The 12,991-nt window shown below is 45.1% G+C and overlaps 1 protein-coding gene and 1 long non-coding RNA gene across 8 annotated transcripts in view; one reads left to right on the forward strand and one right to left on the reverse strand.

Annotated features, from left to right (window-relative positions):
- The window catches only part of AUTS2 (activator of transcription and developmental regulator AUTS2), a 1,250,408-nt gene that overhangs the window by 1,037,853 nt on the left and 199,564 nt on the right, over window positions 1–12,991 (reverse strand). The window lies entirely within an intron of this gene.
- On the forward strand, window positions 2,120–5,886 carry LOC149120359 (uncharacterized). The gene is made up of 3 exons (XR_016225607.1): window positions 2,120–3,636; window positions 3,729–3,767; window positions 5,166–5,886. It is a non-coding gene; the product is annotated as an uncharacterized LOC149120359 (long non-coding RNA).

Raw genomic sequence — 12,991 nt, forward strand, 5'->3', positions numbered from 1 at the left:
GAAACTTACTATATTTGATCAAAAAATGTTTAGTGATAACCTAGTACACCTCAAACCTTATGCCTAGCAAAAAGGAAGGGAGCACGCATCTGTATCCCAGCCACACACACAGTGGAGACTGAATAAGAAGAAGAATGAACCAAAAAATAGGACAAAAGGATTCTAAGGATGGGAGAGGACTACAAAGGCACATAGCAGGAACAATTATCCCAGCTTAAAAAGAGTGAAAGAAGTTATTTATGCAGATTTCTCTGAATATGCAGGGGTTGTCCAGGTAAAAAGTTGAAGGAAGGAAAGACATGTGGTGCAGCAGGCTAAGATGCAGCTTGGGACACAGGTACCCCATAAAGGAGTGCCTGGGTTGAAGTCCCAGCTCCATTTCCCATTCCAGCTATCTGCTAATTGTGCACGCTGGGAGGCAGTTGGGTCCCTTCCACCCACATAGGAGACGGGGACTGAATTCCCAGCTCCCAGCATGGCCCAGCTCTGGCTGTTATGGGCATTTGAGGAATAAACCAATAGATCAGAAAGATCTCTGTCTTTGTGTCTCTGCCTTTCAAATAAATAAAGATATTTTTAAAAGTTCTAAAACGTGAAGGAGCTAGAAGTATCCCCATGGAAATTTAATAAACAAATGAAAAGGCTCAGAAACAAAATCACAGCTCTCCCAGCAACACCGCAGGTTCAGGGTGAGGAGAGCTGCAAGATGTGTTTGTGGCTGCAGCGATGGGAAGGGCCCTGTCATGCAGGCCTTCTGAGTCATACTGCTTGAATCAGTTTGTGTCAAGAGCGTGTATGCCCCCAAGGCCCGTGCTAGCTGTTATCAAGGGAGCAGAGATGAATCCAACTCTGCCAGATTCCATGACCTTTGTCATGCTCACTGCCAGGGAGAATGAAAGACAATAAAGGCTGGTGAAAGTGAGAGTTGATAAAAATACCAAACCAGAGTGAGTCTGTGGGCAAGGGCAGCTTCACAGCCTCACCCCAGCAGTGGGCAGGAGGTTAGGGAGACCCAGCTGTACCTAAGGGCAGAAGACGACACCAAAAGGAAGGGCTGCTTTGGAATTCTACAAAGCAGATCCCCGATACAAGGGTGGCCTTTCCCACTCTAACTTTTCTTGCTGCTTCCCTTTCTTTTCCTGCTGCTCTGATTCTGATTTATTCAGCCTTGGTCTTGTGGCTTAATCTTAACGATCACATTTTCTCAAATGGCCTGCGATCTTTCAGCATGGAGATTTGAGTTGGGACTTTCCTAAAGCTGGTCTGGGAACAGATAACTCTGATACCCACAAGGTGGCGGTGAGTATGCTAACCTGCAGTGAACGGTTAGAAACCAATGTCCTGCTACATGTTTATCTGACTTCCGCTGTTTTTATTTGAATGTTGCAGGCAGTGCACATTCAATAACCAGGACACTGACACAGCCTTACCTACATAAAGATGCTGGTGCGTGAGATACTCAAATCTTTAAGTCCTTTCTGCTAAGTGTTAATTGTCAACTAGTTTTCCATTATCTTTTGATTGGGGAAACAGTGAAAGAAGTATCAGTTATGTACATTTATGTAAAAGATAAGGGAGAAGTAGCCAGGTAAAAAGGGGGAAGAGGGGCACATGTTGTGGAGCAGCAGGTTAAGCTGCTCACCTTGGGACACCTGTGTCCCATATCAGTGTTGGAGTCTGAGTCCCAGCTACTGTTTCTGGTCCAGCCTTCTGCTACTGCACCTGTGCAGGGGCAGCAGCTGGTGCCTCAAGTACTTGAGTCCCTGCCACCGATGCAGGAGACACTGACTGAGTACCAGGCCCCTGGCTTCAACCTGGCCCACCTTAGGCTATTGCAGGCATCTGGATCCTGAACTCTTGGAAGATCTCTTTGTGTCTCTTCCTCTCTTGTTATTCTATTTTCAGATAAGTAATTTAAAAAAATAAAAGGTAAGGAAGTTGGAAGTACTACAAGCAGAAGGAACAAACAAATGTGAAAGCTAAGAACCAAAAAAAAAGGAAAAAAGACACGGAGCTGGGGAAGAATTTGGATTTCTAAGCAGAAAAACTAAATGAGGTAAAGTTAACAAATACTTGGAGTTACAAATCCAAAGACCAATCTAGAGAATTCCCAGGTAGTTTGAAGAAATCGTATATATAATTATGTAGCTTAGATGTTTGAGGGGCGTGTTTGCAGCTGCTGCGGTTAAGGTTAAGCTGCATAAGATCAGACCACCAGCAGGGATAGGGCCCCTTTAGTTCCGGACACGTGGACAGTGCATGAGCCCTATACTTTGCTTAAGGTGCCCCTGTGCGTGCTCCACCCACGCCTGCGTGACCTTTTCTCTGATTGGCTCCCCTACTGCGCATGTCTTTCGGAAGCTTTATAAGGCCTGCACACTTCCTCAATAAAGTGGTTCCTGCTTCGACATAACTCACGGGTGCTTGTGGTGTGTTCATCACCGGTCGACCTTAACTCTCCCATTTGCCTTGTTGGGGAGTGTCTGTAGTGGCCCCTACTGGTCAGGGGCCAGCCTAGGGCTTGAGACCCCAACAAGTGGCACCCAACGGGCTCGAACGAGCCCTAAAGAAGGACTGACTCCAGCCAAAGTAAAAGTACTGGCGAATGCAGCTAATCGGAGGCTCTGGAGGTAAGGTATCCCCAAAAGGATAGGGCAATCTCATGCTAAGTTTGAGGACCAAGCGCCTAAGGCGCTGTGATACATACTAAAAACTCAAGGCTTAAAGCCACACAGAACACCTTGCACACCTAAGCGGTTGGTAAGAAACAGATGGGCTGGGTGGCCTTTGATGAGGAAAGTCAGGAGGCTCCTAAATCCTCAAAGGCAGCTGGGACTGAGGTAGAGCCTTCAGGTGTGGCGGTAACCCCTGAAGGCCCAGCGCTGCCTCAACCCACCACACCTGCAAATACAGAGGGGGAAGTTCGGCCTAGTGCTGCCCCTGTGGCCACCCCTTTATGGGTATTTCCCTCCCTTGGATCACCCGCCGCCATCTTGTAAACAGCGTGCCTACCCAACCCCACGGCCAAGTCCTGCTAGGCCCCGCGTGCGCAATCTTCCCTGTAAATGGGGGACCACGGCCTTTCTCTGCACTCTCTTCAAGTCAACGTGGCCTGCCGCACCCATGCAGGCATGGCCATAACATAGGGTCAGATATTTAAAGGCAGCTGAGATTTCTGAGAATGGCAAAATTCTGTGGACTTTGGATTCCAAAATTTGGATCCCAAGCTTTTGCGTGTAGCTTTAAAGACGCCCTGATGCAGTCTCCGTACTGAAAAGGGTAGCTGCAAAAGTTGTTCCAGAGAACTAAGGAGCTTCTAAATAAAAGCTCCGGTATTGGGAATTACTGATGACAGGATTCTGTGGAATTTGGATTCCAAGATTTGGATTCCAAACTTTTGTGTATAGCTTTAAAGAGGCCCTGATGCAGACTTTGTACTGAAAAGCGTAGCTACGAAAGTTGTTACGGATTCCAGGATTTGGATTCTAAGTCTTGTGTTTGCTTAAAAGCCTCTGAAACAGTCCCTGTGCTGGACCGGGGAGCTGCAGAGGTGTTCCAAGCAATCAAGGAGTTTTTAACAAAAACTCCAACATTAGAAATTCCTGAGCAAGCCATTCATAAGAAGATCCTCTTCAGGTCAGTTTCAGCTTAAATAAAAGGGACCTTTGCCAGGTGCTATTAAACATGACTACCTCCTTGAAATTTGGATTAAACTTCTACCTCTTAAGTCTTCACAGGTGAATACGAAAGACACACCTGACTGTTCAGTAAGCCAATCAGAAACCTTAAGTACTTCAAAGCAAAAAGGATAAATAAAACTTTTTGCCTTGATATCTCTAGGGTGGGCACTCCCTAGGGCTGCTTTTTTCCTCTCAATGTCCTCCACGGTGGGGGGGGGGGTGCCTTTGGCTACTACTGGCCTTACCTAAGGGACCAAAAGCTTATTCCATTAACCCTTTCCAACCTGATGTGTCTTTCTCTTTCCAGCTAATGAAACTTCCTCCAGCCCTATAGGAGTCTCTCATTCTCTGCCTCTTTGTTTGGAGATGTGTTTCCCTGTCCTAAGCTATAGGCTCCTACGCTGATTATCAGCTCTTTTCTGTGCTGCTGTAGCTGACTTATCTGAGAGTGTTTTGAAGATTTCGCGTTTTATTGGATTTGCCTGTCTTTAATGTTTGAGTGATTACCTTAAATCTGATCAGATCTAGCCCACAGCCTTGGTTAAAATGCTCAGGTTAAACGTACTAATTTTTGGCTACAAAGTACATTAAAATGTGGTAAATGATGTCAGACCTATGTTGTATTCATGTTGTTGCTTTCCAGCTAAAGTGGACTTATAAAAATAAGAATAAATTCTGTGTATACAAGCCTTTACATGTCTTTCATATGCTTTAAACTTGTTTCTTTTACAGATCTGTTTTTGCAAAAAACTAACATCTCTTTTTAAGTCTTAAAAAGTTATGTTAAACATAATCATGATTAGATCTGGTCTAAAAGTGTTAAAATCGCCCTAACTAAATAAATGGCTGTCATTTCAGAATGTTAAGGAATTCTATTTTGACCAGATACTCTAAGTTCTCTTGGCACCTTTAACAAACTTTCTGAAAATCAAAGTTCTAAATTCTCTGGACTTTTGGTATCTCCAGAGGGCCCCTGGAGATGTCAAAAGATATAACTCATCTTACAGAGATAATAACCAATCGGGATGTTTAAATTAAAAGTGCTGCCAAGATGTAAAATGACTCAACACTCTACTAAAATTTCTTACAACCCTCAAGGACAATCATCAAAAAACAAAATAAAATTTTAAAAGACCAACTTACAAAACAAAAAGGGGGAATCATACCCCCATAAAACCAGCTACGAATGGCCATGTTCATATTTTAAATTTTCCAAAAACATCAGCCCTTGTCAGCCTTTCACAAACACTGGTCCCTCCAAGTACCCTACCTTTCGGTTAGGGTAAAATGGAAGGACCCACTAACGGGATGCTGGCGAGGACTGGACCCACTGATAAGCACTGGTAGAGGATTTGGGTGTGTCTTCCCTCAGGGGAATTCCAACCCCATATGGGTACCTGTGAGAAACCTTAAATATCTCCCCTCTGCCAAGAAAGGTCACCCAGGAGGGCCCCTCCTGAAGAGTGATTTTTCTTTTCTCTTGAGGGATAAAAAGACCATATTGGACTCTGCCTCCTTGTGACTGGATCATCATGGTACATCAGGAGTGCTGCTTTTATGCTAATCGCTCCGGCATCCTTCAGGACCAGTTCAAGACCCTCCAAGAAGGTCCTGTGGTCTGGCCTTGGGATGGCTTCCTTATCTCCTCCCCCTTGTAGGACCCTTAGTCTCCATTGTCCTTGTAAATTTGTCTAAGATCACTCACTGCGGTCCAATTAATTGTGATCTGACAACAATATGCCACTTTGAAGCGCCAGATTGGAAACCCTATACATCCGCCCAGGGCCACTGCCAAGATGTAGAGGTATAATACATCATACCCTGAGTTGCTGAGGTGGTAGCCAATGACGGGTAAGAACCCCTGGGACAGCCCCTAGCAGCTGGAGTAGTAGTCACAGACAGGTTAAGATCCCCAGAGGGGGACAACTTAAGACAGACATGCTCCATAAAGGGCTGACTCCAGTCAGGGGACAACCTAAGACAAGCACACTCTCTGCTCAGTTCTTCTTACTCTCTAATATAAAACAAAAAGGGGGAAATGTTGGGCATTGCCTAAAACCTCCATTACAATATGGCGCCTGGCAGATGTTTGAGGGGCGTGTTTGTGGCTACTGCGGTTAAGCTGCATAAGATCAGACCACCAGCAGGGATAGGTCTGCTGTAGTTCCAGACATGTGGACAGTGCGTGAGCCCTATACTTTGCTTAAGGTGCCCCTGTGCGTGCTCCACCCACGCCTGCGTGACCTTTTCGCTGATTGGCTCCCCTACTGTACATGTCTTTTTGTAAGCTTTATAAGCCTGCACACTTCAGTAAAGTGGTTCCTGCTTCGACAACCCACGGGTGCTTGTGGTGCGTTCATCACCCGTCGACCTTACCTCTCCCGTTCGCCTTGTTGGATTATCTGTAGTGGCCCCTGCTGGTCAGGGGCCAGCCTCGGACTTGAGACCCTGACACTTCCTGGTGGTGTTATAACCTTTAACCAATATCTCATTTCCCCCTCCCCCAAATCCCCCTAGAAACCACCATTCTGTGCTCACTTACTGTGTTCCTCAATGGCTGTACCAATCTACAGTCTTACCAACAAGACATATTCCCTTTTCTCCAGTCTTCCAACATATACTTACATATTTCATAATGTATCAGTATAGAATATAAATATGCTGGCATTGAAAGACCAAATTCTTTCATTTTTTAAAAAGATTTATTTATTTGAAAGGCAGAATTAGATCTTCCATCTGCTGGTTCACTCCTCAAACAGCTGCAACTGCCTGGGCTTTGCCAGGCCAAAGCCATGAGCCCAGAGCTTCTTTCAGGTTCCCATATGGGCACAAAGGTCCAATTAGTTGGGCCATCTTCTAATGCTTTCCCAGGCACATTAGCAGGGAGCTGGATTAGAAGTAGAACAGTTGGGTCATCTGGGATGCTGGTGTTGCAGGCAGTGGCTTAACCCACTAGGTCACAACACTGGCCCCAAATACTTTTTCTAGAAGGTTTATGTAAAGTAAATTATAATTTTGGAGGTCGGAGTGCTTTCTTGATGGCCACAGTTAGAAGTGTTTCTGCCCAGAAGTGCACCTGAATGGTCCAGAGTTCCAGGGACAATGAGAAGAATACAGAAATAATGGCATGGTGAGGAATGGGTAATGCACTGTTACACACACACACTTTGAAGAAGGGAAAGGGAAATCCTAAGGAGAAAACAGTCCACATTACACCCCAACCTTAGGGAAAGTCACTTGGTGTAGCAGCTTGCTTAATTGTCGGATAAGAATGAACCACATTCGAAGCTTCTCCCATCACACAGCCGCTGCAGTTTTAAGAAACGGCGATGAAGAGGCACCCTGAGTGAGCAGGGATGTGCTATGCCTCTCAAGTTTACAAATGATCAACAAAGTCGAGAAAATGCCCATCATGCACAAGGAGCCTCATCACCAGAAAAATAAAACAGGACAGCTTCTATAGCTCCAGGGCTCTCACATTTTACAGACAGGGCAAAGGTTTCAAAGTGGAGACAACTTCTGATCAAGGAGCCCCAGGCAGCTGGTAGCAGGGCCAAGTTTCCTGATTCCCCAGAGCACAGCCCTCTCACTATACCAGCCTCCTTCCTTTCTCAAATAAAAAGACTTCTTCAGATGCTAGAAGCCCAGCTCCCTGAAAATAAAAATAAAGTTCATTTGTTGCTCTCAAATACGGTTTATGTTTTCAGCCTTTAGAAAGGGGGAGGGGGGGTTCTGGGATTTGTTTTGCCTCCTTCTGTTTCCTTTTTTTTTTTAATCTGAGGTACTGGTGAAGATATAACGTTATAGTGTTGGAAAAGAAAAGAGTATCTTTTTTTTCTTTTTTTTTTTTTTTTTTTTGACAGGCAGAGTTAGATAGAAAGGTCTTCCTTCCGTTGGTTCGCCCCACAATGGCCGCTATGGCCGGTGCGCTGTGCCGATCCTAAGCCAGGAGCCAGGTACTTCCTCCTGGTCTCCCATGTGAGTGCAGGGCCCAAGCACTTAGGCCATCCTCCACTGCTTTCCCGGGCCACAGCAGAGAGCTGGACTGGAAGAGGAGCAACTGGGACTAGAATCCAGGGTGCCGGCACCGCAGAGGATTAGCCTAGTGAGCCATGGCGCTGGCCAAGAGTATCTTAAATAAAGGAAGCCCAGTGTGATGGTATGGCGGCTACTGGTTAGGTTGCCAAGAAGCCCATTTGAGAGGGAGGTCTTCTAGAACGCTATACATGCCCGGCGGCCTCCAAGTTCAGCCAATCCCTTGTCTCTGTACAGGGAAGGTAAGGCCCTATTCTCACTTGGCTGCATATCTCAGACTCTTTAGTGTGGATCTAAAAGGGCAAAAATGAAAGGAAGAGCTTCACAGCTCTGTGGTTAGTGGTGGTGACCCACTTGCCTTATTATCAATTCCAGGAACAATGAGTGTGCCCCGGAGGGGTACAGAAATCAAGGGTCAGATTCGGGAGCCAGAAAATGGCTCCAAATCTACTGAACCTGACCTATCCCTTGTGGAACTGAAAATGTAACAAGCCTCCCAGGGGATACTCAGGCACACGGCAGAGTCTGAGAGCCACTGACTCCCAGACAAGAGGGCAGGGGTACCTGGGCTCTGGAAATACTACCTTCTTCCAAGTTCCTAGGTCCTGAAGAAGTTATATCCCGGAGGTACGGATGGGAGAGCAGGACCCCAAAAGTGGAAGCTTAGCCACTCCCACATTCAAAGTAGAAAGAGGGAGTAAAATGAACAACTATCCACTCTCTAGGCGCTCTCACACTGATTCTGTTGAATCTTCACAACAAAAATCTTGCACATTTACATGGACTTTGTTTAATCTAAAACTTCTAATGCAAACTACTCAAACTAGGCTGAGTAAAAGACCCTGGATGTCAGGCCAAAGGAGAGCATGAATGAGATTACACACACATAATCACACTTTCAAAGAACAATTTTTTAAAATCCAATAGAGTTAATATATGATAATGATATTTCTAATTATACATGAGAACAACTCCCCCCCCCCCCCAAAATTCTGCTAGGCAGTATTTGATTGTCCTTGCTCAAGTTACCTCTCTAAAAATACTACAGCTGCATTTGTTTCCCAATGCCCTGCAAATCTGTTTGCACCATCCCCACAATTGTTGAATTTAGTGCGGTTTGGCCATAACTGGTTTTCTTCTTCCAAAGCACACCACAAAAAGGTCCAATTCTGGGAAAGACCGCAAGATGGTACAGTCTACTTCCTATCTGCGACTTCTGCTCCACTCTGTCCTTCCTCAGTGAGACGACATCTTTTCACTATACTGCCCAGTGGTTGTTGAGGAAGATGAACATAAACAGCATTTGAAAATGTAAGGTGTCAATCCCTGGAAACTGAGAAGCACAGAAGCTGCGTCATTCCGGCCACAACAGAAGCCCTGAATGTTCGTATCTTCTCAAGGTAGTATTCCACCATTGACAGCTCCATAAACTTATGTTTTAATCAAGGTAATTTTGTGCATGAACCCAAGCTCCACAAAGTAATTAGGTGGAGAGAGAACAGTCAGGCACGCTTGGAGAGCTAATTGGGTCCTGTTTACAATGAGCCATGTCAAAGCAGAGAACAGAAAATCCTGAGCTCCATGTTCTGGCGCCAGTCCATCTACCTCCTAGAACCAGTAACGAGGTGGACTTAACAAGCCTTCCTCTCATCAAGGATGGAGATATTTCCACTTCCCAATTAACTTCCCATCTCCTCTTTTCAAGCTAGGTAGAATGGACCTTTGGAGCAAATCTTTTGCTTCCAATCACTAGTCTCCACTTCCTTATTTTGTTGTGCCTTATACCATCAACATACTGTTCTACCTGTTTGAATTTTACCAATGATTTATTTTACACAAAGTTGCAAGAATAACTTTTTGATTCACAAACAAGACCAAAACTTGAAGTGTTCCTGTCTATACTTCTAAAATCTGGAACCATGGTCCTCTACGAACCAGTCTGACCTCCCTTTCAAACCTTTTTTTCCCCCAATAAATTCTCAGGTCTCAAAACTAAAAGCCAATGGACCAGATGCATCTGTTGATATATTTTCTTTACAACAATTAATAACAACAACAGCAGGAGCAAATATTGAGTTTCCTAAGTCAAGTCACTTTCTAGGTATTTTACATGGATGAATCCCAAATTATCAACTCTATGAGGTATTACTAGAATTCTGTCAATTTTAAAGATTAATAAAAATATACAAAAGGGCCGGTGCCACGGCTCACTAGGCTAATCCTCCACCTTGCAGCGCTGGCACACCGGGTTCTAGTCCCGGTCGGGGCGCCGGATTCTGTCCCAGTTGCCCCTCTTCCAGGCCAGCTCTCTGCTGTGGCCAGGATAAGTACCTGGCTCCTGCCATCGGATCAGCGCAGTGCGCCAGCCGCAGCGCGCCGGTAGCGGCGGCCATTGGAGGGTGAATCAACGGCAAAGGAAGACCTTTCTCTCTGTCTCTCTCTCTCACGGTCCACTCTGCCTGTCCCAAAAAAAAAAAAAAAGATACAAAAGTGGACTCAAGTAGTTTGAACTCAGAAGTCTGTGTTCTGAACTACTAAGTTTTCTAAAGTGATAGAGAGATGGATTGGTGAATAAACAAGAAGTGGATGGATGGATATGTGAGTGACATTATTCTATGAACTGTTTTAAGGTTCATGTTTGTGAATGTATAGTCCCCACATTAACAATGGAGGAAAAGGAGCTCACTCTCTGGGTTCTTCTATTTGCAACACAAAGTAAAATCTTCACACATGGGCTTCCCCAGGTTGCACCTGTCCTAAGCACCAAAGTGAGTCCTGCAAAATGAAGCAGCTTTATTGTTAGTGTGAAAATAGTGACATAAAAAATACACGCACCAAACAGACAACTGAAAAGAGCCTAATAAAGAGGAGAAGCTTCCAGGGAGAAAGAATAAATGAAGTATATGAACCGTGCATATTTATAGCACCTGCAAATTAACTTCCTGGAAACAGCAATAAGCAGATAAAGTACCAGTCCTTAGTGGAATCAGGCACAAAATGGATGCAGCTGCAAGAACACAGAAATATATACACTTCTACTTGCAAACATCTGCCCCCAGTTTGCCCAGCAATTTTCTCACATTATCCTCACAGGAGCCCAGCCAAAAGTTGACAAATTTCGCCATATTCCTATCCAACATCAATAGCTTCCTGCTACCATGACCCTAAATTACCTTCAGTTTGCTTTGACAAAAGGCAAATGCCAAAGAACAGATGCCAAGGGAAAGCCCTAAGCATGGCGTAAGTTTGAAAGAGCAGGTCTGAGATAAAGAGCTTTGCAGTGGGGATTGAGCGATCCTCCTGTTATCTCTGAGTTATCACCTTGGACAAGCAAGAAGTTCCCTAGGTTTCATTCATCTTCATGTAAGGTCAAAAGGGGTTTGCAAGACAGTGTAAAGCATGATTTCTCCTAATTCCTTGGCACAACATTTTAACCTAAACCGAACAAATCAACATACTTTTCCCTCTACCCTCACTCCAGAGACCAGTCCTATGCTCCAGTCACACCTTTTTGAGTAGCGTTCACAACAGCATTCACTGTGCTGCCTTGAGCCTTGCTCAGACTCGGGAGGCTTTTCCTTCCCTGCTTGCTCCCCATCGAGGTAAAAGTCCATTTGTATATCTGTAACAGTGGTTCTCAGTCCTGGCTGCGTAGTAAAATCATGTGAGGAACTTTATAAAATAAGGATGCCTGTGTCCAAACTCCAGAAATTCTGATTCCATTTTTATTTGATCTGAACACTGAAATTTTTTAGAATTCCCCAAGGCTATTCTAAAGCACACCAAGGCTGAGACCCCCTGCCCTAGACCTGGTCAAAGCCATTCTCCTAAGAAGCCTTTTGCCTACCTGAACTCACTGCCCACTCTCCCCACTGCATTCCCATGGCACTCTGTTTTTACTTCACTTTTTGAAAGACACTATCATGTGGAAAGTTATAGCACATTTGCCACAGGTCTGTGTGTCAGAACTATCTACATCAGGGGAACAAGGCCGCATGAATGGAGCCTGGGAACTATTTCATTTATCTGTTTCTTTCCCCTTGGTCCAGTTTTTCAGTCTCAGTCACCACTCTATAAATGCTTGATGAATTTAATTGAATTGTTTTTATGCACTTTGAGAGGCCAAAAATATGAACATTGGTAGAATTTTCAATGAGTTCTAGGGGAGACAGGAAGTACCATAGGTCCTAGATAGTCACAGTTTACTACCGGAGGCAGACTACCTGCTTCCTAAGAGGCCTGGAGTAAAAAACACTGCACTTGGACTTTTGTATTGGTATCCAGAAGCAGCAGAATCAACCAAAATAGCGTTTTCACCCCAGATACTGATGCCTGGGAGCCTAAGCAGGGGCCTGAACAACAGGTTCACCTTTCTACAAGGCCACTATTAACATCATATACCCACTGGAACAGCCCTGCCCTTGGGAGACTAGGCCCTAAGGCAGTGAGAAAGTTTGTGGTATCATGCAAGAATTCCTACAGTGTTTGTCAAAATTCACATTCCTGGGGCCAGGCGCTGCGGTATAGCAGGTAAAGCCACCAGCTGCAGTGCTGGCATTCCGTGTGAGTCCCAGCTGCTCCACTTCCAATCCAGCTCCCTGCTAATGTGCCTGGGAAAGCACTAGAAGACAGCCCAAGGCCTTGGGCCCCTGCACCCATGGGGGAGAACCAGAAAAAGCTCCAGGCTTCCGGCTTAGGACTGGCACAGCTCCGGCAGTTGCAGCCGTTTGAGGAATGAACCAGAGGATGGAAGACCTTGCTCTCTCCCTCTCTCTCTGACTCTGGCTCTCTGTAACTCTGCCTTTCAAATAAATAAATCTTTTTTAAAAAATACACATTCCTAGGCCACAAACCCTCCCAATTCAGTTACAGAACCAGACTCCAACTGGGTAGGGCACAACACTGAACCCTGAGAATGCACAAGTTTCTCAGCCCCCACGCCAGGGTGTGCAGGTCTAGGAACTCGTGGATCACACTGTAACAACAAGCAGTGGCCTGAGGTAGTTCAAATACTCCTATAAATTCAGAGAATCGGGGAAAAACAACATCTTGCAGGAGAAGGCTGTAGTGCCCATATCAGCAGAAATTATTTGGGGGAGGGAGGCAGTACATGTGCATAGAGAGAGTAGACCTCTACACCAATGTCATCTGTGAGGTTTACAAAGGTGAAAAAGCTAAAGGTGCCAGTGGTAGGTAATCAATTACAGAACGACAGCAAGAACTGTCTCTTCTGTTCTCATTTTATCTCTGAGGTCTCCCAGAAATCAAGGAGGAGA

This window comes from Oryctolagus cuniculus, chromosome 19 (assembly GCF_051225735.1).
Source record: "Oryctolagus cuniculus isolate XC-2025 breed Fujian yellow rabbit chromosome 19, ASM5122573v1, whole genome shotgun sequence".
In the NCBI taxonomy this organism is placed as follows: domain Eukaryota; kingdom Metazoa; phylum Chordata; class Mammalia; order Lagomorpha; family Leporidae; genus Oryctolagus; species Oryctolagus cuniculus.